Source organism: Cimex lectularius, unplaced genomic scaffold (genome assembly GCF_000648675.2).
Source record: "Cimex lectularius strain Harlan isolate CLEC.00 unplaced genomic scaffold, Clec_2.1 scaffold74, whole genome shotgun sequence".
NCBI classification, from domain to species: Eukaryota; Metazoa; Arthropoda; class Insecta; order Hemiptera; family Cimicidae; genus Cimex; species Cimex lectularius.
In genome coordinates this window covers 1,053,347-1,078,226 of record NW_019392795.1, presented here as the reverse complement: position 1 = coordinate 1,078,226, position 24,880 = coordinate 1,053,347, and the positions used below count along the sequence as shown (strand labels likewise).

The 24,880-nt window shown below is 37.9% G+C and overlaps 1 protein-coding gene and 1 non-coding gene across 3 annotated transcripts in view; both read right to left on the bottom strand.

The window, feature by feature from the left end:
• LOC106667582 (beta-1,4-glucuronyltransferase 1) overlaps positions 1–24,880 on the bottom strand; it is a 114,475-nt gene that overhangs the window by 81,586 nt on the left and 8,009 nt on the right. The window contains exon 2 of one of the 2 annotated variants that reach the window (XM_014395619.2): positions 14,506–14,634. The exons of the other annotated variant lie outside the window; for it this stretch is intronic. The gene's annotated coding sequence lies outside the window, so the exon portion shown is untranslated. The remainder of the gene's footprint in view (positions 1–14,505; positions 14,635–24,880) is intronic. 2 annotated transcript variants of the gene reach the window in all.
• On the bottom strand, positions 3,596–3,668 carry Trnah-aug. Its single transcript has one exon. It is a non-coding gene; the product is annotated as a tRNA-His (tRNA).

Genomic DNA, 24,880 nt, shown 5'->3' with positions numbered 1-24,880 from the left:
CGTGATAAGGTTATCGACAGAAGAAGCATTCCGCATCCTAAAAGGTCAAAATAAGAATTGTCGCTTTCCAGTTCACTTTTTTTAAAAAGTCCTCCAAAGAAAAGTTGCAAAATTAATGTAAAGCGTAAAATTTGCGAAAACACGAGGGTTCAAAATATATGCATTCTTGACAATCGGGAGGGAGAGTGATCGATTTTTTCCATGAGCACGTAAAAAAACCGCGTTTTTTACCCAAAAATCGCGAAACGAAACCGGTTGAGAAATCGGGCAACGTGGAAGGTGACCAATAGAAAGATTATTAAAACTGCTATAGGGCGCCGCTCCAGGACAATTTCACGGCTCCACAGCGAAATTTGAAGTTTTCGTAAAAAGTGCAAAAATTAACATGTTTCCGAATTTTTGAATTTACTTGTGAATGACTGAAGCTACGAAAACATGTTTAACTAACAGAAACAACAGCCATCTTATTCAGCGTAAATTTGTTCAAAAAATGAGACCTAGCGCAGGTCTGTGACTTAAAAACCTGAGAAAATATGCATTTTTACGTGCCAGTTTGTACTTGGCCATTTTTAGTGCAGAAACTATGTGGTCTTTTTTTATTTATTTTTGTTTTAATGGTCAGTGTATCATTCATAATTCAAATATGATGAGAAAGACAAGCCAAATGATGTCAAGTTACAATAGTATTTTTTATATGCATGTTAACGAAATTATGCACTATGTAATATGTAAATGTAACATGTAATTTCGGATTCCTCCTTCTCGAAGGAAAAAAACAGCTTTTTCAATCCACACGTTTTGGATTTATTTTAATCCTTCCTCAGTGAGTTAGTGCCTATACACGGAACAAAGATTTCTTACATTTATTGACAAATATGGTTATCATTGTTTCTTTACTACGAAGGAAGTATGAATCGACCGTCAGGATATATTCGAGATCAGATGATGTGGTCGTGGTTGACAGGGAGAAAATCTTGGACAGAAGATTATAAAAAGAAACGTTACACATTAAATCTGATGGTAATTCACTAAATTTGAGAAGTGATATGAATAATCTTAGCGCCCTCTACAATTGCCTAATTTAGTCCTTTTTGTCTGTGCTGTGTCATTCTGTGTCTATAACAACAATTGGTTACCTCTCATTGGGTTATATGTATATAGTTGTTTTATAAAGTTGTAATTGCTGACTTTTTTATCTCAACTAAAAACCTTAATTAACTGAAAGATTGGTCAAGCGTATCTAGCTAAAGATCGTGGGTTCGAATCCCGCTCATGACACTGACTTTTTTATCTCAACTAAAAACCTTAATTAACTGAAAGATTGGTCAAGCGTATCTAGCTAAAGATCGTGGGTTCGAATCCCGCTCGTGACACTGACTTTTTTATCTCAACTAAAAACCTTAATTAACTGAAAGATATTAATTGGTCAAGCTGACCACGAAAATTTATGAATTTAATAATTTAAAATTAAGTATACTTCACTAAAGCTCTCCGTGGCCATTTCATTTGTCGCCGAGAATCAAATAGATTACACGACATTTGAAAATTGGCAAAAAGAATGGAAAATTCAAAAGGTGGGGTTGAGATGGGGAGTTGATGTCTGAGTGGATCGAGGTCACGATAGCTCAAGTGGTAGAACAGCAGCGTATCTAGCCGAAGATCGTGGGTTCGAATCCCGCTCGTCGTGACACAGACTTTTTTTCTCAACTAAAAATCTTAATTAATTGAAAGATATTAATTGGTCAAACGTACCACGAAAACTAGTGGATAGTAGATTTTTTTTCTCACGGTCAGTTGTTTTATAGGAAAACGAAGCCTCCGTTAGCATGCAGTTAACATGTTTTTGAGGCCGACGGATGACGAGGGGGGCAAGATAATCCGTCTCATTTCCGGTCAGTGGAATTCGAAAAGCCCTCCCTCCGGGGGCCGGCCTGCTAGTTTTGGAAGAACGTCCAAGATCCAACCGGTCTCCGTTGCGACACCGGCGGAAAACCGTTACGGGCAAAACAAAACCTAGTTCTTTTCCTACTCTGTTTATTCAACGAAGGAGGAACAGGGAAAAAGGCATTTAAGACAAGCCTTGTCGGCCATAATGGCACATTGTCTTTCTTACCCTGGTATAGTAACAATAATAAGTCTTGAGATCAGCCTTGTACCGTATCATAACTTAAAACTCAAAATCTAACGAGGTGGGATTTAAAACAACAAATATCAAAGGAAAGCAAGAAACCTCTTGGCGGTTGAACACAAAAATTATCCACCTGCACACCACTAGGACAAGGTTACACAGGATAGTCAAGTATTTATAGTATCGATTCAACCCTGCCAGAAATAGACGCTAACGAAGCGATTATATCTTTATAAAAGTTCGATTTAAAATTTCCAGGTGAATTTAAATATGATTCGAAATTACGTCTATTTCCTGTGGATAAAAATTAAGCATCGACAATTTTGTCATTATTTATATTCTTTCTTTTAAAAACTGACTCCGGTTGTTTTGGAGCGGTTTGTTTTCTTTAGGACTTTTCTTTGTGTAAACATTGCAATTCGTTTGTTTATACCCTGATTCATTGAGGCTGTGTACGAAAATTCTTCTACTTGAGGGAAAAACAGTATGATTCACACTTTTTTTTTGTTAATCAGGCTGGATTAAAACTTTTAATCTCTATCTTATTGTACTTGTTTTTAATTATGATATATACTTTTTATTACAGTTAGATCAGAGGAGATACATAAACAGTTTGAAATTTGATTAAATTTAAAAAATTATATTTTTGTGCGTTCTTTTGTTAGTACATCGTTAGTACATGGTCGATTTCTTTTTTAATTTTTCATATTTTTTTACCAATACTGGGCGTTTTCGAGCAATTGAACCTTCAAAATTAAATAATAAATATAATTTTAACAAACTATCTGATTCCAACATAGCAACCGGGCCCATCTTGCTTGCCTTAAAAAATTTTTTTGAACCGTGTGCCGGTCAAATAAATAGAAAATATAAAGTCCGCGGATATGTAATACATTCTCCGTAAATACCGCGGTAGAAGATTTTGAGAAGTTAACAGTGCAATTAATCCGCTCCGGAAAGGCCGACAAACCCTTCTGGGTCATTGTTTCAACGGGTCGGCGTTTCGGTTTCCTCCTTAGCAGCGAAAACGGCGCTGGAAAATTACTCTTTTTAAAATTCAAAACCATTCCATTCCAATTTAGACCAATCGACAAAATTGGCCATCTTATAGCGATCCAATGCCACTATAATAATACTGGGAACGGTAAATATAGCTAATAACTTCTTTTGTAAACATAAATGAATAATTGGACGGAAATAATTATGATAAATACACTATTGCCTTATTTTAAGTCGATTTAAATTGTTTACGGTTCAGCCAACATAACACATCTTCAAATAAAATCTGTAATTTATTTTAATCGGCCCTTTCGCAAATAAGCAAGTTTGATTAATTGAAAAGTGGACCTCAAAGATCTTCAATCACATCTTTAAATTAAAACATTACAGTTCGTGGTCCGATTGACCAATTAGATTTTTTCAATTAATTATTATTTATGAAAGGTATTGGTTGAGATAAAAAGTCAGTGTCACGAGCGGGATTCGAACCCACGACCTTCGGCTTCATACGCCGCTGCTCTACCACTTGAGCTTTCGTGACTTCGATCCACTCGGACACTAACTTCCCACCTCAACCTCTCCTCTCGAATTTTCCCTCCTTTTTGCCATTCTTCAAATGTCGTGTAATCTTTTTGATTCACGGCGACAAATGAAATGGCCACGGAGAGTTTTAGTGAAGATATACTTCAGTTTAATTATTAAATCCATTACAGTTCGTGGTCCGATTGACCAATTAACTTTTTTTCAATTAATTAGTATTTATGAAAGGTATTAGTTGAGATAAAAAAATCAGTTCACGATAGCTCAAGTGGTAGAGCAGCGGCGTATTTAGCCGAAGGTCGTGGGTTCGAATCCCGCTCGTGACACTGACTTCTTTATCTCAACCAATACCTTTCATAAATATTAATTAATTGATAAAAAAACTTTAAATTAATGTTGCAGCATAAGAAACTGCGTGGTGATTAGTGACCGTTAATCGATATTTATTTAGAAATCGTGAGATGCTGTCTGGTGTGATGTATGCTTCAGAAAAACATTTTCTTTATCGTGCCAACGTTTCGATCTTTATTGAGATCATCTTCAGGGCTCAAAGTGGGCACTCTCGACACGACACGCAAGAACGGCACAATTACACAGAAGACAAACACTTTGAGCCCTGAAGATGATCTCAATAAAGATCGAAACGTTGGCACGATAAAGAAAATGTTTTTACCTACATCACACCAGACCGCATCTCACGATTTCTTAATAAATAAGAAACTGCTTCGAGTTAAAGTACAAGCTGCTTGTAATTAGTCATCCAGTTCGATCACTATGCACTGAAATTAAATGTGCATTATTTAATTATTAAACAACGCAAGAATGGAAAATACAAATTATATCAGGATGGTATGCAGTACACAATAAAAGGAAAATAGTTTAGATCTTAGTTTGAAGCCTGTTTCATCGTCAAATATGTATCAGAATAGTATAAAGTGCTATTAGAGAGAGTCGTGGTATTGTGCCTTGGGAGACTCCAGAATGTGCAGAATAATAATTATAGGCTCTTTTTTTTTCAATCTCTGGAGTTGCTCAAGGTGCAGTATTAAGGCCCTTTTATAATAACCTGATACTGTCTTGTGACAAAAAGGGTTCTTCTCCAGACTAAGATATAGCCTAATCATTATTTATTCTGCTTTTCCTATAGTTGTTAGAAGTTTAGTACTAAACCGTATTTTAATAAGTAGTCAATTCTAATCCGAAACAGTCCTTTGGTCGATTTGTCTGTAAAACGTCTAATAGATGTAGCATTGTAGATTTGTCATTATCTAATAGCACTTTAAACCAACCGGTGAATCATATTTTTACTCCAGACTAAGGTGATACTTAATAATTTTAAAATTCTATCATGCTTTATGGTGTGTAGTACTAAAGCCCCTCTTTTAATACCAGCCTAATACAGTCCAGAGTTGACTGGCGATGCTTCTCCAGATCTTTTCAAGCAACCTTAATGCAGCATAATAAATAAAAGTTTAATCGTGACATGTCCTCCTGTGGTCTGCTATGTGATGAACGTGTAATTCGGTCGTTACCTATCGTTTGGTCTGCCTATCATCGCTGGGGTGTCTGTCTAACGCGTTTCAAAGCTGGCTAAATGCCGAAAATTAAAATTGGAGACCACAATGATCTGTATCGTCCGAATTAAAAGTTTCTTCTGATTTTTCTAGAGCTACCAAGCACTTCAGGCGAACCTGATCAGTCCATGTGGCATAATAATTATAAGTTTCTTCTGTTCTTTCTGTAGTTCGCGAAGATGGAATACGAAACTGTTTTCTGATCGGACTTAAGGACACTCTTCTGAATTAGTGAAATCTTGTCGACGAAAAAGCTTGCACCCAATAAGAACGTAACCTTCTTATAAAGTAACCTCATCCACGTCCAATAGTTACCCTATTATATATAACCTTTGCTCATTCTGGGGTTTCCCTGGGTACACTATCTCTAAGGTGGTACCTCCTGCTAAAGACCCTGCACCAAGATGTAATAATTAAAAGTCTGTTGTCTCTAGGGATCTCAAAGAAAACCCTCTCAATTGCACTTTTGCACCTTTCTAGTTTAAGTCATTGTATTTTTGTATTTGTATTTTCTATAATCAAGTTCTGGCTGCGTTGACCTACACCAGCTAATATCGTGCGTCTGTTTGTCCTATATAACCAACTTTCCCCGTTTCCCCACGTGCTGTTAACATTACCATATTGTCGAATATAAAAAAAAAATCCAATTCCCGGGTTCGAAAATATTCCCTGGATTACAGTAACGGGCCGAGGTTGAAAACGGGCACGAATCCCTAATCCAGCCTAATTTCCTATGTAAAGCCCTTCACTGGTTTTTCAGTTGGTAGAAAGTTAATCTCTGCGTTTCGTTTGTAATTGGTGGCAAAGTATTTTTTTCCAATTTTCCCCCTCGTATTATACGAGATGTATGTTTATGTTTTCTAATTGCCGTTTGTAAAGTTTCAGGCATTGTTGTAAAGTTTAAATTATTTATTATTAACCACCTATTTATTTTGAATTGATAAAATAGTATATATTTAATTACCATACGCAGCAAGGCGGAATTATACATTTCTAAGTGTATACATTTTAACTATTATTGTTTTCTTCGTGGAGTTTCCCAAGGGTTGGTACTAATCCCGTCGTCATTAGGTTACATCTCAATTCTGTCATACAGTACATATTTACCGACTAACAATCTAGCGGACAGCCTAATTATATATAAGCTGTAAGCTTCTGCTTTTTTTTGGAGTTGCCCATGCCATGCCCATGCCCTATTCTAACAGTTCTCTTCGTAATCCTCCACCCAGGGAGTTGTAGCCCACGTAATGTGGAACTGCAACGACGACGGGTATTGTGGTTAAGGCTTGAGGCTCATGAAAGGTGTACCTCGTGTCCTCATCCACGTCCCTCTCACAATCCAGGTTCCTTCATTCTTCCCTGTGACCCCTCCCAACCCTTGGTTACAAGGGGGTGTCCGGGCACAAAATAATGGTGCAGCAACCTCTCTAAAGCACAAGCTGTTCTCGGGTCGGCATGGGGCGGAGGGTGCCTTATCAGAGACACACGATTAGGGTACCAGATCCTGTCTGCATAGACAAGGGAGGGTGCATCTGTACTACGGGATAACAGAAATATTCCAAATTTCAGCCTCTGTTACACTGGGAGTGGACTCATAGTGGTTCGTGGTGATGCCCCTGGCGGGAACTTAGAGAAGAGGCTGTCTTCTATCTGTGACCTTCGCACGAAACTTGCGTACGACCATCGTTATACACCCGGCCTTACGGCATACGGCGGATCGGACCGAAGCGTATAAGAGTTGAGGACGGTATGATTACGCTGTCAGAGTCCCTCGAATGCGTGAGTAGTGGAAATGGGTAGTGAATCGGTTGCTCCTATTCGAATATGCCTTGCACGCATGTGTAGGCTGAGCTCGATTGGAGGCTTTTACCGTAGGTAGTCACCTCTAGGGGGTGGCTAGCAATTCCACTTTAAACAAAACCGCGGCCGGAGCGGATCCGGAAGTTTCTACGCTGGGGAAGCCTCAATACCTCTGGGAGATAGAGTGGCCTTCTCTATCTAGGGAGTGCGCGGGAGACCAGGCTGATGTATTTCGGTTTAGGTAGCTCTTTGCGCGCGGCATACGGTTCGATGCTTAATGCGGACCCGACCACTCGGAATAGGCAAGCGGGGAGCGAGCTTGTCTTGGCCCCTCGGGGCTGAGCTGCTTCTACACCAATGCTGCAGTAACATCCTTCTGTCGTACACGGAGGTGCGTCAGCTCTCATTTTGAGAATCAAAACGTCCCATAAGGCCGGAAGGCTAGGTGCGTACGTTAAAGATCCTCATTGTCCTTTTAAGGACCGAGTATACGGGAAAGCAATGTCTACATAATCCTAATACTGCCTACATTCCACCTTATTGTCCCTGCCAGCCTTGCTTTAGAGTAGGATTCAACTCAAGAACTATACATTTCTTTTGCTTTTCAAGAACATTCCCAAGGCACTGTATTAGGTCCTTTCACTACTTGTATTTTAAGTAATTCTGATACAGTCCATAATTGCCGACTAAAAAGACATTCCGGCCGGCTTAATCTGCTTTTATGTAGCTTCACGGGATACAGTGTTGGTTAACATAATGCACTGTCCATATTGCCCCATGAAATTGATCTGACATTCTTGTTTAAGGAGAATAATTGAAAAATAAAGCTTACTGCTATACCTTGGGGAACTTTAGAAAAAGCAGAAGAAAATTGTATTAATTGGGCTGTTTCTTGGTCTGGAGAAGAATCGCCTTTTGGTTGTCAAATCTAAACAGTACCAGGTTATTATTAGAAAGGAACTTAAAACTGCACCTTGGACAACTCCAGAAACATCGGCAGGAGTCAGCATGGTATCTGGTGCAAGAATGGCCGTTGTCACCAAATACGGCCTGAATCAGGAGAAAAAATTAAAAGTCAGATATGTAACCTAATAGAATGGGTCCTTGCACACTGACTTGAAACTCCAGGAAGAATATTCGCAAATTAAGTGCACTTATGTTTAATTGATGCAAAATATCTAATTAAAAATAAATTACAAGACAAAATAATTAATTCGATTTTAGTTGTAGATGATAATATTTGGAAAAATATGCTGTGGCATCGGACGTATTCCTTGAGGCATTCATATAATATTTGGCAGTTTGGCCAGTAGATTCACATCTGTTTTAAGAATCTTCAATCTCATTAATTTTTTCTGATAACTTATCAGGATATGTGAGGTTGGGGTAGATTTACGTCATTTCACATTGATCAACACATCACAGATCGAAGTGTTGTTTCGTAGAAGTTGGAATATGTTAGATCGTTAATCTGACTTCGGCCATCAACTTCTGAGCACGGTTAAAACGCATCAATTTCAACATTTCGAGAAATCGAGACAGGCCACTTTTACCACAGAGCACTTGCCGGAGTGAAGGGCGTTTAGGTAGTCGGGAGCCGACCTCGACTTAATATTTTATATACACCCGCCGCGGGATTTATTTTATTTAAATTCGCACAGGGGAAAGGGCCACCGATACGGATTTGTCCCTATTTTAATGACACCCGGAGGAAAAAAATGAAAGTGTCCCGTGTAATTACCCGGGGCGATATAAAACGAAGCGCGTTACGTGGCCCGAGTCGTGCCGTCGTGTGAAAGTGACTGGAAGAAAAGAGAAGTGTGAAAGAAAAGGGAAAGAAAGGCATTTCCATAACTGGACCGCTAAGGGACAAAAAAAGGGTCAAAAGCCCTTCGTCCGATCAAATAAGGAAACCCACCAATTTTATTTTATGGTTTATTTTCTCCGATTTTTTCATTCATAGGATAAAAGTTTATCAAATTCAAAATAAATGATTTTTTTGGGATCGTGTGTAAAACCGATAAGTATGAAGCGTCGCTGAACCGGAGACATAACAGTTATTCGACCTTTGGTCAAGCAGTTAAAATAAATATTTCTATAGCGAACAATAAAGTGTCTTTATACATACAAATATACAAACCTAACCTTAAAAACAATAAGAAACCTAATATACTAACCTAAAGTTCCATGTTTACTTTGTTCCCTAAGGAGGTGTGCTAAGCCCGACATTCGAAATGGCGGATAAAAGACAAACGATTCCCTTTAAGCAGCTTTAGATCATTATTTAACTATTAAATAAAATGTTAGTAGGCGATACTCTAGCACGTGGGTTAGCTGTTAATTCAGATTACTACGTAATATATTGCCTTGACAAAGTCCAAAAATAATTAATAGTGCAACACTTTCAAGCGTGGCATCGATGAAATTGGATAGCTTGGGTTGACAGTGATGTAAGCAAATAGACAGCAGAGTAAGCAAAAATGAAAACTATGAAATACAATCCATTGTTTTCAAATATTATCAATAAGGCCGTGGAAATGATCTTAGCATTGTATGTGCCGGCTAGAAGATACTAAGAGTTGAATAAGTCGCCAGGTATGATTTAATGATGTCGTTTTTGGTCCTTAAGTTCTTGCTCTTTTTTTTTTACTAATTGACCTACAGATTTTACATTTGTTTGTAAATTTGCAATTACAAAGAACGAAGAAGAAGACAGACAAAACTTTTTAAAGAGAACGGTATTTGAGCAGGATTTGTTAGTAGAATGGGTGCAAGCACGATGCCTTGTAGAAGTCCATGAAAGTTGATTACATATACGATTTTATAGGCTTATAAAAACAAGTCTCTTTATAGTCTTCAAATGTAAATAGTAAGGGATGTCATCAGTGTTTGGTTCTAAATTCTGTGGTACCTTGTGGTTTGCGGTAGGTGATTCTAATCGGTGTTTATTAGTAAAGTAGGTGCTAGCCTGTTACCTTGTGCAACTCCACGAAGGTAGATTACATATGCCAGTTCATTTTTTTAAAGCTTAGTAGATAAGTATTGTACTTTGAATTACAAAACATATCCATGGAGATTGATTGTACAGGCTTATATAAACAAGTCTATACCTTGGTTTTTTTTCTTTTTTTTGGAAGAATAGTCTTCGAATGTAAATATTAAGGGATGTCATCGGTGTTGGGTATAAAGTGGGTGGCAGTACGGTTACTTGTCGAACTCCATGAAGATTGATTACATAAATACGATCGTAAGTTGTGCTCTTCCATGAAGATTGATTATATATCTTTATTATTGAGTATTGAGCTTATAATTACAAGCCAGAAACTTGTTTTGTCGCAAGAATAGTCTTATATTGTAAATGGTAGACGATGTCATGGGTGTTCATTAATAAAGTAGGTGCTAGCATGTTGCCTTGTGGAACTTCACGAAGGTCCATGACACATGCCAGTTCATTTTTTAAAACTTAATAAATAATTATTGTACTTTAAATTTCAAAACCAGGCGGTTTGGTGCAAGAATAGTCTTAAATGGTAGGAGATGTTATCGTTATTTGGTAGTTGACTGGGTGCTAGCATGTTGCCTTGTAGCACTCCACGAAGGTAGATGACACATGCCAGTTCATTTTTTTAAACTTAGTAAAGAAGTATTGTACTTTAAATTACAAAACCAGGCAGTTTGGTGCAAGAATAGTCATAAATGGTAGGAGATGTTATCGTTATTTGGTAGTTGACTGGGTGCTATTATGTTGCCTTGTGGAACTCCATGAGGTAAATTTTATGTACAATCTATTCGTTTTCAAACTTAATAGATAAATATGAAACTCTTTAATTGCAAGTCGTGCAAGTGGTAGTAGTGGGTGCTAACATGCTACCTAGTAGAACCCTAAAATCAATTATTGCTTTTGGTACTATTTCTTAGAGTATCTATGTTTTGTAAAATTTGATCTATAATGTATTGGACCTTGAAATTGGCGTCGGTAATTTCTCGCTTGTTTGCCATACTTGTTATGCAGGCAAAGCCGAAATTCACATTATATCAGGTGAATGCCCGGATCCGAAAGGTATTAACAAAGATCCCGATCTGCTTTGTCGTGAGTCGTGAAAAGCTCGCCTGGACGCTCGATATCGAAAAAGAAAGTAACGTGGATCCGACGATGCGCATCCCGGCGTCGGCGACCTTTTCCGTCCAAGTCGGTTGGTATTTTCTGAACGGATCGATACGGAAAACATTTACCACCTCGGATGATAACTAATTCAGCCGGTTTTCTTTTTACAACGGCATTCCCGTCGAATAGACCCATTTCCAGGCGGCCACGTACGAATCGATCCGATTCGTGGAAGCTGAAACTGTCGAATCCAACCAAATGGATATGACATTGGCCAAAGGACGACAAACAGTCAACATATTTACTTTTTGTCTTTGTAAATGTACGTTACCAAAGGTTGTAAAGCTTGTAATTGCACCTCGTCAGGATTGAAACCAGATACGTCACAATAAGAAAAAGCCAATATATTTAATTAACGACTGTTTTTTAGAAATCACGCTAATTGAAGGACGTCGTTAGACAATGGTCGTTAAACCCCCTTCCCGAAATCACCACTTAAGAATACTCCAGGCCTTCGAGTTAACGAGAATCGCAAACAACTTTTTATTTCCCGCTCTTCTTTCTTCTCTGGGACTCTCGTCTCGGCGTAATCAAATGGCAATTAAAAACCCCTTCGATTAATTGGAAAATACGGTCCCAATTAGAAATTTACAGAGAGAAACTTTAAAATTTTTATTACGAAAGTGAAAGACTCAAAGAGACGGTTGTCAATATGTATCATTACAATAAGATATCTGATAGCCCTCTTGCTTTTCCTCTATGCACGAAATACATATTTTACCAACTGTGCGCCATTTGAACTGAACAACGCAAACATCACGAATGGAAGTACACGAAGTAAAATATCTCTGGGGCTCCGCCTTGACACGTTTAGATTTTCATGTTTGAGCCAAACATTACCGACTTAAGTGAAAAAGTCATTCACCTGTGAAAATGGATCATGCTAAAAGTCCTTTTACGATAAGTCTTTAAATGGATTTTAATGAGTCCAAAACCTGGAACCACAGGCATGACGCACACGAAGAGATTTATAGAAGGGCCATCCGCAAAACCCACAAAGAATGAGGAATGGCTGGAAGGCAATCGTAACCGAACCAGCATTCTGCTTGGACTCGCTGCCACTTAAAGCAAATGGATCGCATAGGCGCCGATAGAAGAAACACTGTGCATATACTGCCATGTAGAGTCCCACAGAACCCATTTTATGTTTCTGTGAAGGTGTTGGTTCAGGTTCTTGCAACTAGGGCAGGAAAAACCACAAGCAAGATCCTACAATAAGGAGCCGCTGGCAAGGCTATGGAGGTTGATTAACAACCTGAAACTGGCCAGTGAGTTATAAAAAAGAAGGGAGCACAATAGATCTACTCAGGTGGAGGTACAGAAGGCCTTGTGTCCGCCTCTTTTCTCCTTATCCCTACCCCTTTTACTAAACCATTAATATCATTTATCTAACGATCACGAAACATAACTATCCCCACTTTTAAGTATTCTATTTTCTAATCATCTTTTTCCAACCACCCCTAGAATCGCTGATAATAACAATCTCTTTTTTAATCAAAAAACCTTAGTATTTCTTTCTTACCATTAAGTAGCCATATGGCATTATCATTCCTTCGAGAACCTTCAGCAACGGTTGGTTTATTTCTGTCAGTAGATGGTTACTGGCCTTTTCCCATATACCACACGTTTATAAACAACACTAGCCATCCCTTCGAGATCCATCTCTGCCCAAACCTTCACAAGTGATATCTTCCCTACTCATTCTTATTTCTAACAATCTCTTAATGACAAAACCGTCATCATTAGTCGTATATTGTGTACTAATAAATTTTCTAACCATCGTAACCATTTCTTCCTTACCATCTCTAACCATCATTTCTGGAACCATTTCTGTTCCAACAATCACTAGTCATACCTTCTCGCTTATCCCGTTTTCTTACCATCTCTTTAAGATCCGTCCCCATTCATCCTATCACTAATCATACTTCTTCGCATCCCTTTCGTACTATTATAACTACGTCTTTTCTAACTATCACTAATAACTTTCCGTACCGTTTATATAACTAGTAACCTTCACTGCATACCCGTTTTATAATCGTGAGTAATCATCAGATTTTAAAACGGTCTCAAATCTATCAATTACGAATAAAACCAATCTCTTTTCTAATCGTAATAACCATCCGGTTACGAACCACCACTAAACATATTTTTTCACACACTTATTTTAAACCAACTATTTCTAACCATTACTAGTCATCTTTTAATAATCACTAGTTAGTATTTTTCTTTAAATATCACTAACTATACACTTTTAAGCATCGGTAACAATCCCTTAGAGCCGTATCAGTCCAAACTAGCCTACCTTGCTTTCATTCATACTCATTCCTTTCGTAATCACCACTAAGTATCCCTTTCCGAACCATCTCTGTCTAATCGTAACTAGTCATCTTTGAACTCTCACTGGTCATCTTTTTTTCTAAGCATCACTCACCATCCCATTTTAAACCATCACTAACCATCCCTTTTCTAACCATCTCTGTCTAATCGTAACCACTCATCTTTGAACCATCACTGGTCATCAATTTTCTAAGCATCACTCACCATCCCATTTTAAACCATCACTAACCATCCCTTTTCTAACCATCTCTGTCTAATCGTAACTAGTCATCTTTGAACCATCACTGGTCATCATTTTTCTAAGCATCACTCACCATCCCATTTTAAACCATCACTAACCATCTCTGTCTAATCGTACCCAGTCATCTTTGAACCATCACTGGTCATCTTTTTTTCTAAACATCACTCACCATCCCATTTTAAACCATCACTAACCATCTCTTTCTAATCGTAACTAGTCATCTTTGAACCATCACTGGTCATCTTTTTTTGTAAACATCACTCACCATCCCATTTTAAACCATCACTAACCATCCCTTTTTAAACCATCACTAACCATCCCTTTTTGAACCATCCATTTCTAACTATAAATAGTCATCTTTTAACCATTGTTAGTTGTTCCTTTTTAATCAACATAACCATCCCTTTTGTAAATATCACTCACTGTTTAGCCCTGTCCCCCATCCTTTCCTAACCATCACTAACTCTCCCTTCTTGAACCGTATCAGTTCAACCATATCACCAATCAAATCATATCTATTCATCTTTTCTGTAACAATCATTAGACATTTTTAACTATCACAAGTTATTTAACTGTTACTTTCCATTTTTTATTAACCATCAGTAGTAACAATCAGCCACAAGGATAATCGACATTGGACGGGTAATTGCAAAAAAACTCAGCCTTAATTTAAATTTGTCACTGCTCTGGTTTATCTACTAGATGCAAAAAGACCTCTCACCTTTTTTTGATTATAGGTTTTCCCCGTCGGCCCCCAAGGTGTCGAAATTAAATCACAAAATCGATGCAAGGGACGGGTCATTTTCCCTCTTCCTTCGAGCTTCGCCGAACCATTTTTGACGAGTATTCTCTGTAAAAATGAAACAAATCAAATCGTATAACAACTTAGAATACAAATAAGTTAGTAGAAAGGTGCATAAAGGTTTTATGGCACATTGGGCAATTAGACAAAAAAGAAATTGTAAGTCGCCTTGGTTTAATTTTGTAAAAGGGACAAACACATTTATTTATATATTTATTAATGTCCAGGTTTTAAGAATTTATTCCGCAATTACCTTTCAGTAATTGCAAGACCCTTATGTTTTGTTATCGAGATATTTTAACGCTACTGTATAATTTAAGCTAATTTCTGGATGAATAAACTCGATATAAGAAAAAAAACTGTTAATCTAAGAAGGAGAGAGTTACGAACCTTCGACTACAAGGACTTACTTTCCATAATTGGCACACTGCGCCTGTTATTATTTCCTTCGCGTGAATAATGTGGACCTTACATTAGACCATTACATCGGCGAGTAGCATCGCGTATCTACATGAAAAATAAACATAAAAATGTGTTTGTTTACTTTTAAGCTCCTGGTTAGAATTTGTTGGTTAGGTTGTCCGCAATCCGATTAAATGGTCAATACAACTGTAAATTAAACGAAGCGTCATAATAATCCAAAATAATATCATGTTTACTATTTTGTCAAAAAAAGGGGAATTGCGCTTTTATAATCAAATTTGCCCAACTAGGCGCAAGATATTGTTTATTGTTAAAACTCGTATTAAAAATTGTTATTACGGCCCCGTTTAGCATAAATAAGTGAGATAAGCGAGAAACCGTAAAACGCCACTTTACCATCGGCCTAATTTAACATTATAAGGAACTGATATGGGTCATTTTACCCCAAATTTCTACCCAGCCGTTCACAACATTTTAATGAAAAAATGCAAATTTAACGAAAAAATCTTAATGGAGCACTTAAATATTACAACGTTGTTTTTGTTCCCACTTCAAAACTTTTAGATAAAAACATCAACAATTTATTCCCAAGAGCTTTAAAAAAGTTGCCAATTTAAGTCTTAAAAGCCCAAAGGAATAAAAATGCTTAAAAGGGTCTCGATTTACCATCGGGGTTCTTGGTTTCGAATCCCACCTTTGCCCTTGGAATTTTCCTCCTTTTACTTCAAACTACTTACAAATGTTACGTTATGTGAAAATCATTATACAATGTTTGTTTGAAAAGCAACAAAACCATTAATTTACTCTTTCTCAACCAGTTTCTTACATCACCTACCATATTTTACCTAAACGACAATACCAATTTCCTTGCCATTTCTAATCACTAATTAACACTTTTATACACAATATTTATGAAAGGTATTTAAGAAAGTCAGTGTCACGAGCGGGATTCGAACCCACGACCTTCGGCTTAATACGCCGCTGCTCTACCACTTGAGCTATCATGACTTCGATCTACTCCGGCACCAACTTCCCACCTCAACCCCACCTTTTGAATTTTCCCTCCTTTTTGCCATTTATTTTTTTTATCATACTCGCCATCTCCGTCCCCCTCTCTCTTTCACTCCCTCTCCCCATCTCTTTCCCTCTTCTCTCTTAGCTTTATTAATCACTCCTTTCATAACCGTCACTATACCACACTTTTTCTCACCACAACTAACCATCTTTTCCTTATCATACTCGCCATATCTCTCACTCTCTCTCTCACTTTCTCTCTCTCTCTCTCTCTCTCTCTCTCTCTCTCTCTCTCTCTCTCTCGGCTTTATTAATCATTCCATTCGTAACCATCAGTAACCATTCTTTTTAACCATCTTGCTTAACCATCACCATACCATACTTTTTTTCACCACAATTAACCATCTCTTTCCTTACCATACTCGCCATTACTCTCCCTCTCTCTTTCCCCCCTCTCTTCCTATCTCTCTCTTTGCTTTATTAATCCTCCTTTTATCACTATACGACACAGTTCCTCAGTACAACTAACCATTTCCTTCCTTATCCATGCTTTCGATATCCGGATCTTGATCATCCGACCTTTTAGGCATGTTGGTTGTAAACCGGCGTCAGAATCAAAATCAATGAAAATCAAAACCTATGTTAAGGCTAGCTTGCGTAAAAAGGCCAACGGGGAAAAGGTAGAAATATCTTGAGAAGCGTGAGGAGACAAGGAAGATCAGAAATCCGGCCCGGAGGACCAAAATGTGTTGGAAGAAGGGCTATCCCGTTTTATTGACAAGGCTAGAGTGTCATAGTACTCAGTTTGCACCTTAGCCTTCAATTTCGTGTATTCGTCATAAGGCATTTTATCCTTTATCATCTGTTTCCGTATTTCAGCGATCAACAAAACAAACTTCTCAAATGTGCTATTGAGTTGGGAAACTCTGGCTTCGAAGATCGATAATTCATCGGTGTTTTCCCGCGAGCTCTTTCCGATGTCCAATGTTCTGTGAATATCCTCGGCAAGTTCGAATATTTGGTCCTCCGGACTACTGGCCAACTCCACCGTAAACTTATTAACCACTCCATTCATTACCATCACTAACCATCTCTATACCGTACTTTCTCACCACAACTAACCATCTCTCTATTATTGGTCACCCCTTTCCTAACCACCATTAGCCATCCTTATCCTAATATCGCTAACTACTTAATTACCATCACTAACCATAACTTTTCTAGCCATTATTAATACTAATTCCTTAAATTCACTAATTTTGTGGTCCGCATGACCAATTAATATATTACAATTAATTAAGGTTTTTAGTTAGGATAAAAAAGTCAATGGCACGAGTGGGATTCGAACCCACGATCTTCGGCTAGATAAGCCGCTGCTCTACCACTTGAGCTATCGTGACCTCGATCCACTCGGACACCAACTTCTTATCTCAACCCCACCTTTTGAGCTTTCCCTCCTTTTGCCATTTTTGGAGATAGGAAGTTGGTGTCCGAGTGGATCGAGGTCACGATAGCTCAAGTGGTAGAGCAGCAGCATATCAAGCCGAAGATCGTGGGTTCAAATCCCGCTAATTCATTGTAATTAATACTAATTGCTAACTATTTGTTATCAACCATTAATTTTTTCACCCCACTTGTTATCTTTTTTATATCATCATGAACTATCCGTTTTCACAACCGTACGTTACCTGACCATTTTTTTTAGAAACTACTATGCCGTTTTCTGTAGTGTTTTTAACTTTTCAACTGCGTCTACTTTTTAGCGATTGCTCGGGTAGGGAAGCCTTTCTGGCTCCTAGAGGAAACCTTATCTTTTTCGTTTCTCTTTAATGCTGTGCAAGAAGATTAAACCAAAACTTTTTAAAGTTAAATTTAACATTCAATGCTCCGTGAATTCAGTCATGTACGATAGTGAAAGATGTCCAATAGTCGTGACCTAGCCGATTCTCAGGGCTGTCCTGGCAAAAGTAGAACCGAAGCACCCCGTCAGGGAGAAAGTTAAAGACAGGTGTCTGTAAAAATTCCAGACGTGCCCTCCAAATCGGGTGACCCGGCTTCGTTTCGACGAGTCGAAAGAAAGAGGGACCGCGGCCGCCCCCAACCGGGAGACACGTCCCAGTCCCGGATTACTTTTTTCACTCCTTTTTATTTTCACCGGTGTCGGAGGAAAAGTTGCAATCTGCAGCCCGGCGAGACGGTCAGATCTGGACTATTTGGATGAAAGTCGGGTTTTACTTTCTTGAAAATGGAAGTGAGCCGGCGAAGCACAATCTAGCCGCAGGTGGTCCGATCTTCTTCTCGCAAACCTCAGCCTTGGCCGAATTTTTCTGCCGGCTTTTTTTTTTACAGACCGTAACTTCTTGTTAAAATTTTGTTTTAAAAACCTTTATATTTTTCTTTTTAAAAGACTCAATACCTGCCGATTGAATATGTTCATGAGCTTGGCTAATCAAAAAACAAGTCCGACCACCCCGAGCCGTCAAGTTTCTTAGTTCTGTAAGTTTGCCCCAGTTGACTGTGAATAGCCAATGGAACAACGGCTTACAGAAAAGTGAAATGGACAAGTTGACACGAGGTGAACCGGACCGAGTATGGAGAACACGAACAGCCTCTTCTCTCATAACTCTCAACAATAATTGTTAAACAGAGTAAATGTCGGTGGGTCATGTTGCGTTTTAGAAATGTAATCTTTTGCTCACAGATCCTCTGTTTATAAAGCTTTGATCTTAAGCATAAAATCCACAAGTCACACATTGTATGCAGAACATACGGAATAGCATATCTTCCGGGTAGTTTAAAACCAGGCCAAAGGACAAACTGGCTTTTGAAAGTTACCAACTTTCGTCATACGGCCAGACGACACGACGTTGAAAATTTTAAATGCTAATTTTAAACTTAAACAACAAATCTCCACGTCCTAGGAGTCCGGAATTATAATTTAAACCGCAGTTTCATAACAGGCTAATTCAATTGTTGGCGAGGGGAGAGAAAAATAAAAGGACCCAAGGTGTCCTGTGAAAGGATGAAAGGGCGGAAGATCCTGGTTCGCCCGGGATGAAAGTCAGCCGGGCTGGTTTTGATTTCACCTCGTGCCGCCGCGGCTTAGCAGGTCTTAACTCGGCGATACTTTAAGTCCGCATATACACGCTCTTTTTCTAGGTTAAATGCTTCTTCGTGTGTAATTAGTTTAAATGAAGGGCAAACAGAGAAAAAGATATTAATAAACAAACTAACGTTTATATATGGTCAAATCTATTGGAGGTTTCATTGATGGGCTTGATCTTACAATATTTGTCAAGACCTTAATTGGTATTAAAAAGATAATAAATAAAATTGGGTCAATGTGCGTAGCGGAATTGCCGGAAATATAGAAATAAGTGGTGCGAAATATAGTTAGAAGAGGGATGTTTAGGAATGAGAGCTTGCAAAGTCATGCCAGGTCACAGACAAAACGGTCAGTCTAGGTTTTTTTATTAAGGGTAAATCAAAGAAATATAAAATGTATACATATGTTTACAATTAAAATGAAAAATAAAGTAAAATGTACGGCATGCTATACCATGTACCAATTGGCAATTGTACCACGGTATACCGTCTGCCGAGGGATGGTTATTGATGGCTAGTAAATGTGCGATTAATGATGATTCGTGATGGTTAGAGATGGTAAGGAGAGAGAGAGAGAGAGCGAGAGAGAGAGAGAGAGATCAGTAATGCTAAAGAAAGAAATGTTTATGGTGAGAAAAAACAATTGTTAAAAAAAGTTGATTAAAAAATATCAATAAAAAAATTTTAAAAAATTATCAATAAAAGTAGTAGTAGTTAAGTAGTAGTAGGCTGGGAAAGTGATGGTCAGTAACGATAAGAAAGAGACGGTTGGTTGTACTGAGAAAATGGTTAAAGAAGGTTTTTAACAAATGGTTAAAAGAAGTAGTGTATGGTTAGGAAAAGTACGGTTAGTCTTAGTTAGTTAGGGTAAATTAATAAAAATATAATAAATAATCACAATAAAAGTCGATAATAAAGAAAGAAATGGCTAGTTGTGGTGCGAAAAAAAGATGATAGAGATGGTTGTAATAAAATGGTTAAAATGTAGTAATGGCGATGGTTAGAAAAGTGGTAGATAGAAAAGGAGAGTGTGATATTGAGTTGGTTTAAAAAAGGAGATGGTTAGTGAAGGTTATGAAAGGAACGATTAGTGGTTAGGAAAGAGAAGGATAATGATGGTTAAAGAAGGTTTATAACAAATAGTTAAAAAGTAGTATTATTAATTATTCAGATATCGTGAGATGCGGTCGGGTGTGATGTAGGTTTCAGAAAAACATTTTCTTTATCGTGCCAACGTTTCGATCTTTTATTGAGATCATCTTCAGGGCTCAAAGTGCTTGTCTTCTGTGTACTTGTGCCATCCTTGCGTGTCGTGTTCAGAGTTGAGAGTATTGTATTGGGCAAACACTTTGAGCATGAAGATGATCTCAATAAAAGATCGAAACGTTGGCACGATAAAGAAAATGTTTTTCTGAAGCCTACATCACACCCGACCGCATCTCACGATATCTGAATAACTATCGATTAACGGTCACTAATCTCTACCCAGTATTATTAATTGTAAAATATTATAAGTAATCGTTCAATTAAGGTTTTTAGTTGAGATAAAAAAGTCAGTGTCACGAGTGGGATTCGAACCCACGACCTTGGCTAGATACGCCGCTACTCTTCCACTTTCAAAAGGTGGGGTTGACATGTTAGTGTCCGAGTGGATCGAAGTCACGTTAGCTCAAGTGGTAGAGTAGCAGCGTATGTAGCCGAAGGTCTTGGGTTCGAATCCCGCTCGTGACACTGACTTTTTTATCTCAACTAAAAACCTTAATCAACTGAAAGATATTAATTGGTCAAGCGGACCACGAAAACTAGTGAATTTAATATTATAAGTAATGATTAAAAAAATGGTAGTTACGACAGGAATAAATTTTGAAATGAGAAGAACAGGGATGGTTAATGGAAAGAACAGATTAATAACGGTTAGGAAAGAGATGGTAAATAGTGGTGAGGTTATGGTTAATGCAGGCTGATAAAAAAGGGCTCAACGGAAGTTTTATAACGATTAGCTAAATGATGGTTAGATTTTGGAGTGGTTTTGTGAGTTTTCCTTGAAAGTTGAAATACTTCGATTTTCTCAGATTTTCACCTAACACACTTTTTACTGCGACCATGAAACATGACCTAGAAATGGCATGCACTCAGTGAGGAAAAAATAACTTTAGGGAAAAAACTAACTCGTGATTATGGTAAGAATCATATAAAACTGCCAGAAAACTAACTGTACACAGTATGAAAGAATATGCGCCAACTCTTTTGTCAAAAGTTCACTAGTTTTGTTTAAATTTTGGAGTAAAACATTTTTGACGTTGAAAACGATTCGGGTCAAGCGAATTCCTCATTATAAGGAAATTCTTAAGAAGGTCAAGAAGGATAGTTTCGGCTCTTCAACTTTGTAAGGCTTTCGTACCATATCGGGCAAAATTGTTGATAACATAAGTACATAATCCCAATCGATTATTAATCACACATTTTAAAAAAACCTAAGTGGGCTGCAGCTGAGCTTTGCCATCTGCCCATGGCTCGAGGGGCGTCGGAGGTCAAACGGGAAGAATTCGGGTGCCTCGATATTGAAAGTGTTGATCCGGTCGGAGCTGTTTTCAGCAGCTAGACGGTGGGAGTTGCTTGGAGGGGAGAGCGCATTCCAAGCAAGGGCAGGCATTGACACCTCGACAACTATTGTCATCGGAGCGAATCAAAAAGCGTAAAAATAAGTTAAAACAATGAGAAAAACGGCGATTCTCCTAACAGTGATGACCTTTTCCCTCGGCACCTGTTTGTTCCCGCCCGAGGTAAAAACAACATGGCGATTCTAGAGTTTAAACCACTAGGGACCTATACCAGTTTTTCATAAGCGATAGTATAATTACGCCAATGGTTAAGGAGGTGGATCTCTTTTGATGATTATATGGTTAAAGCCAGAGGTTTGCCAATCCTTAGGAAAGGATAGATTAATCGTGTTAAGGACTGGTGAGAAAATGGAATCAGGCTGATAAACATAAATTGAAAATTTAATTAAAAATAAGCGAGTAACATCCATTTAAACATCAATGTTTATTTGATCAGGAAAGGCTAGGGGCAGTAATGACCGACCAACTTTGCAAAGTAGGTTAAAACTTTTTTTAATCGAGAAACCAAGTTAATATTCGTTTTTTGCAACCTGACTACGAATTTGTGGAAAAATCAAACAATAATTTTTCCCTCAAAATTTGCACAACCTAGCCTACGATTTTTTGTGTGTCTAAAATCGCAAAGATTTTAATAAGTTTAAAACTATTCCACCACTCTATAAACTCCGCTTAATGAAATAACCGTCGTCTCCTTAAATAAAGTCGAACAGGAGAAATAAAATAAAACGTTTGAGTGGTCGTCGATGGCCGCACGGTTCAGGCGTTGATACGGCGCTCATCACTGTGAGGTAAAGGTCCCGGGTTCGAATCCAGCGGCCCTGCATTCAAACCCGACATACTTACAAATGGGCTTTTTTCAAAAACACCGGCACCCGAGGGTTTATATGACCTCTGCCTCGTAAAAAAAATGTTTGAGCAGTTTTCGTTGATTTCATCCTTATTTCAACTTTGAATTTATCAAATCCAGAGGGATTATGTATTTTAAAAAAATTTACTGGCTAATCCAGCTCAAAAAAAATCTCTATTTTTTATTGCAATGAAAATTCGAATTTAAGAGTGTTAACAGGTGTTTAAAACAAATCGGATTTTTCTTTTTCAAAAATAAAAGTTTTGGCCTACTTTACTAGAAACTCTCAATCACAAGTTAAGCTTACTAAGAGCAGGCTGTTCACATTTTACGTTATTCTGCTCTACATTTTTGTACTACGTTATTTGTTTTTGGAATTTTTTTATATATTTAATATAATTTAATGCGATCCTCCTGTTATTTTCTGATTCTACGATTAAAAAAACAAACAAATTCAATGATTCAGAATACAGAATGTATTATTTGTCATGTTCGGAGATAGTTAGGCAAAATTATTAGCGGTGGTTAATGAAAAAACAAGCAATGATCGTTACGGAAAGGATGATTAGTGAATATCAGATACAATATTATTTGTGATTATCAGAGATGGTTAGGAAAAGTGGTTATTGATGGTTTCGATTGTTACACTACACTGCTGACATACCCACACATCCAACAGCCTACACGGATGACACCGCAATCTTATTAACACACTCCAATCCTACCTAGCAACAGAAGCACTCCAACTACACCTGAACCTTATTACCAACTGGTGCAATCTGTGGCGGATCAAGCTAAACGAAAAAAAAGCCCCAACAAGTTACGTTTACGCTCAAACGTCAAACCTGTCCACCGGTGCATATTTACAACAAGATAATACCACCATCGAACCAAGTCCGCTACCTTGGGCTTTACTTAGATAGTAGACTTCTTGGAACCCACATACACAATTAAAACGGCAAGAACTTGACAAAAGATATGGACTGCTCAGACACCTACTTGGACCAAAATCAAAACTAAGCATACATCTTACAAAACACTCATCAGACCGGTTGGACCTACGGAGTCGAGCTGTGTGGCTCGGCCAAATCATCCAATATCCAACGACTTCAGTCTTTTCAATCTAAGTTCTCCGCCGTATCCTCAATGCTCCTTTCTGTCACCAATCAAACGATCCATAAAGATTTTAAAATCCCTTCCGTGAAAGATGTTATCCGAACACGCTTCTTCACTTTTCACTCTAAACTCTCCCTCCATCCTACCTCAACATCTCACCCTTACAATCCTCCGCGCCGTTTAAAACGACGATGGCCTCGTGACCTATCTAACCCACCGTATTAACTTTAACCCCCCTCCCCCCAATTAAATAAAAGAGAGTTCAAGCACTGGTTCTTTCTCTCCCCACTGCCTCCTGGTCTGACAGTCTGTCATTTTTGTTTATAATTAAACTATTTGCTCAATGTATATTATGTACAGATAGCAATAAATAAAATAAATATTTAAAAAAAAAAACAGTTTTGACTTAAAACAAGACGAAAATCATTATTTGTTTCAAGGCCATATTTAAAGACGCTGATATTAACCCAGTTTGCAAATGGCATATAATTTCACTTCGGCCGTTACTCTTTGCCAATTTTTCAGCTCGTTTTGACAATAACTCTTTCAATAAGTAATCAAACAAGAATATATACGTGCATATATATATGTTTTACTTTATATATTTATATTGTACATATACGTTTTTTGTACAACTTTCAAGGCATGAAGGTAAGATTGGCTAGCAGTAATACTTGTTTGTTTTTTTGTTTTTAAGTCGGTTAATTGAACCCGTCTCGCAATATTCGCGAGGCCGTTCATTCCAATTTAAGATGTTGATTTATTACAATTACAAAATCCGAAAAAGCCAAATTTTTTCATCCGAGTTCAGTCCGCAGCGACCCCACGCATTGGAGGATAAAGCAGTTGGTAAAGTTTCATCTCTTCTGATAAGATAAAGGAGTGGATTGTTTTGGTTTGTGGGGGTTCATAAGCCTACCTCCTCGAAAGGTCGATTTTGACGATTTCCGAGAAAGTTTTGCCGAACTATATTTTAGGCCATCCTGGACAATACGCTTCTTCAATTCTCGAGACGGTTCAAGTCCTCTTTGACTTATAAATATTAGATTGAACCCTGAACTTTAATTAAATATTAACTGAACCAAAAGGAATCCGGAAAAGGCACACGATGAGGGTTAACCTCTTTTTTGGAAAGTGTGAGGAAGAAAGTATATATATATATATATAT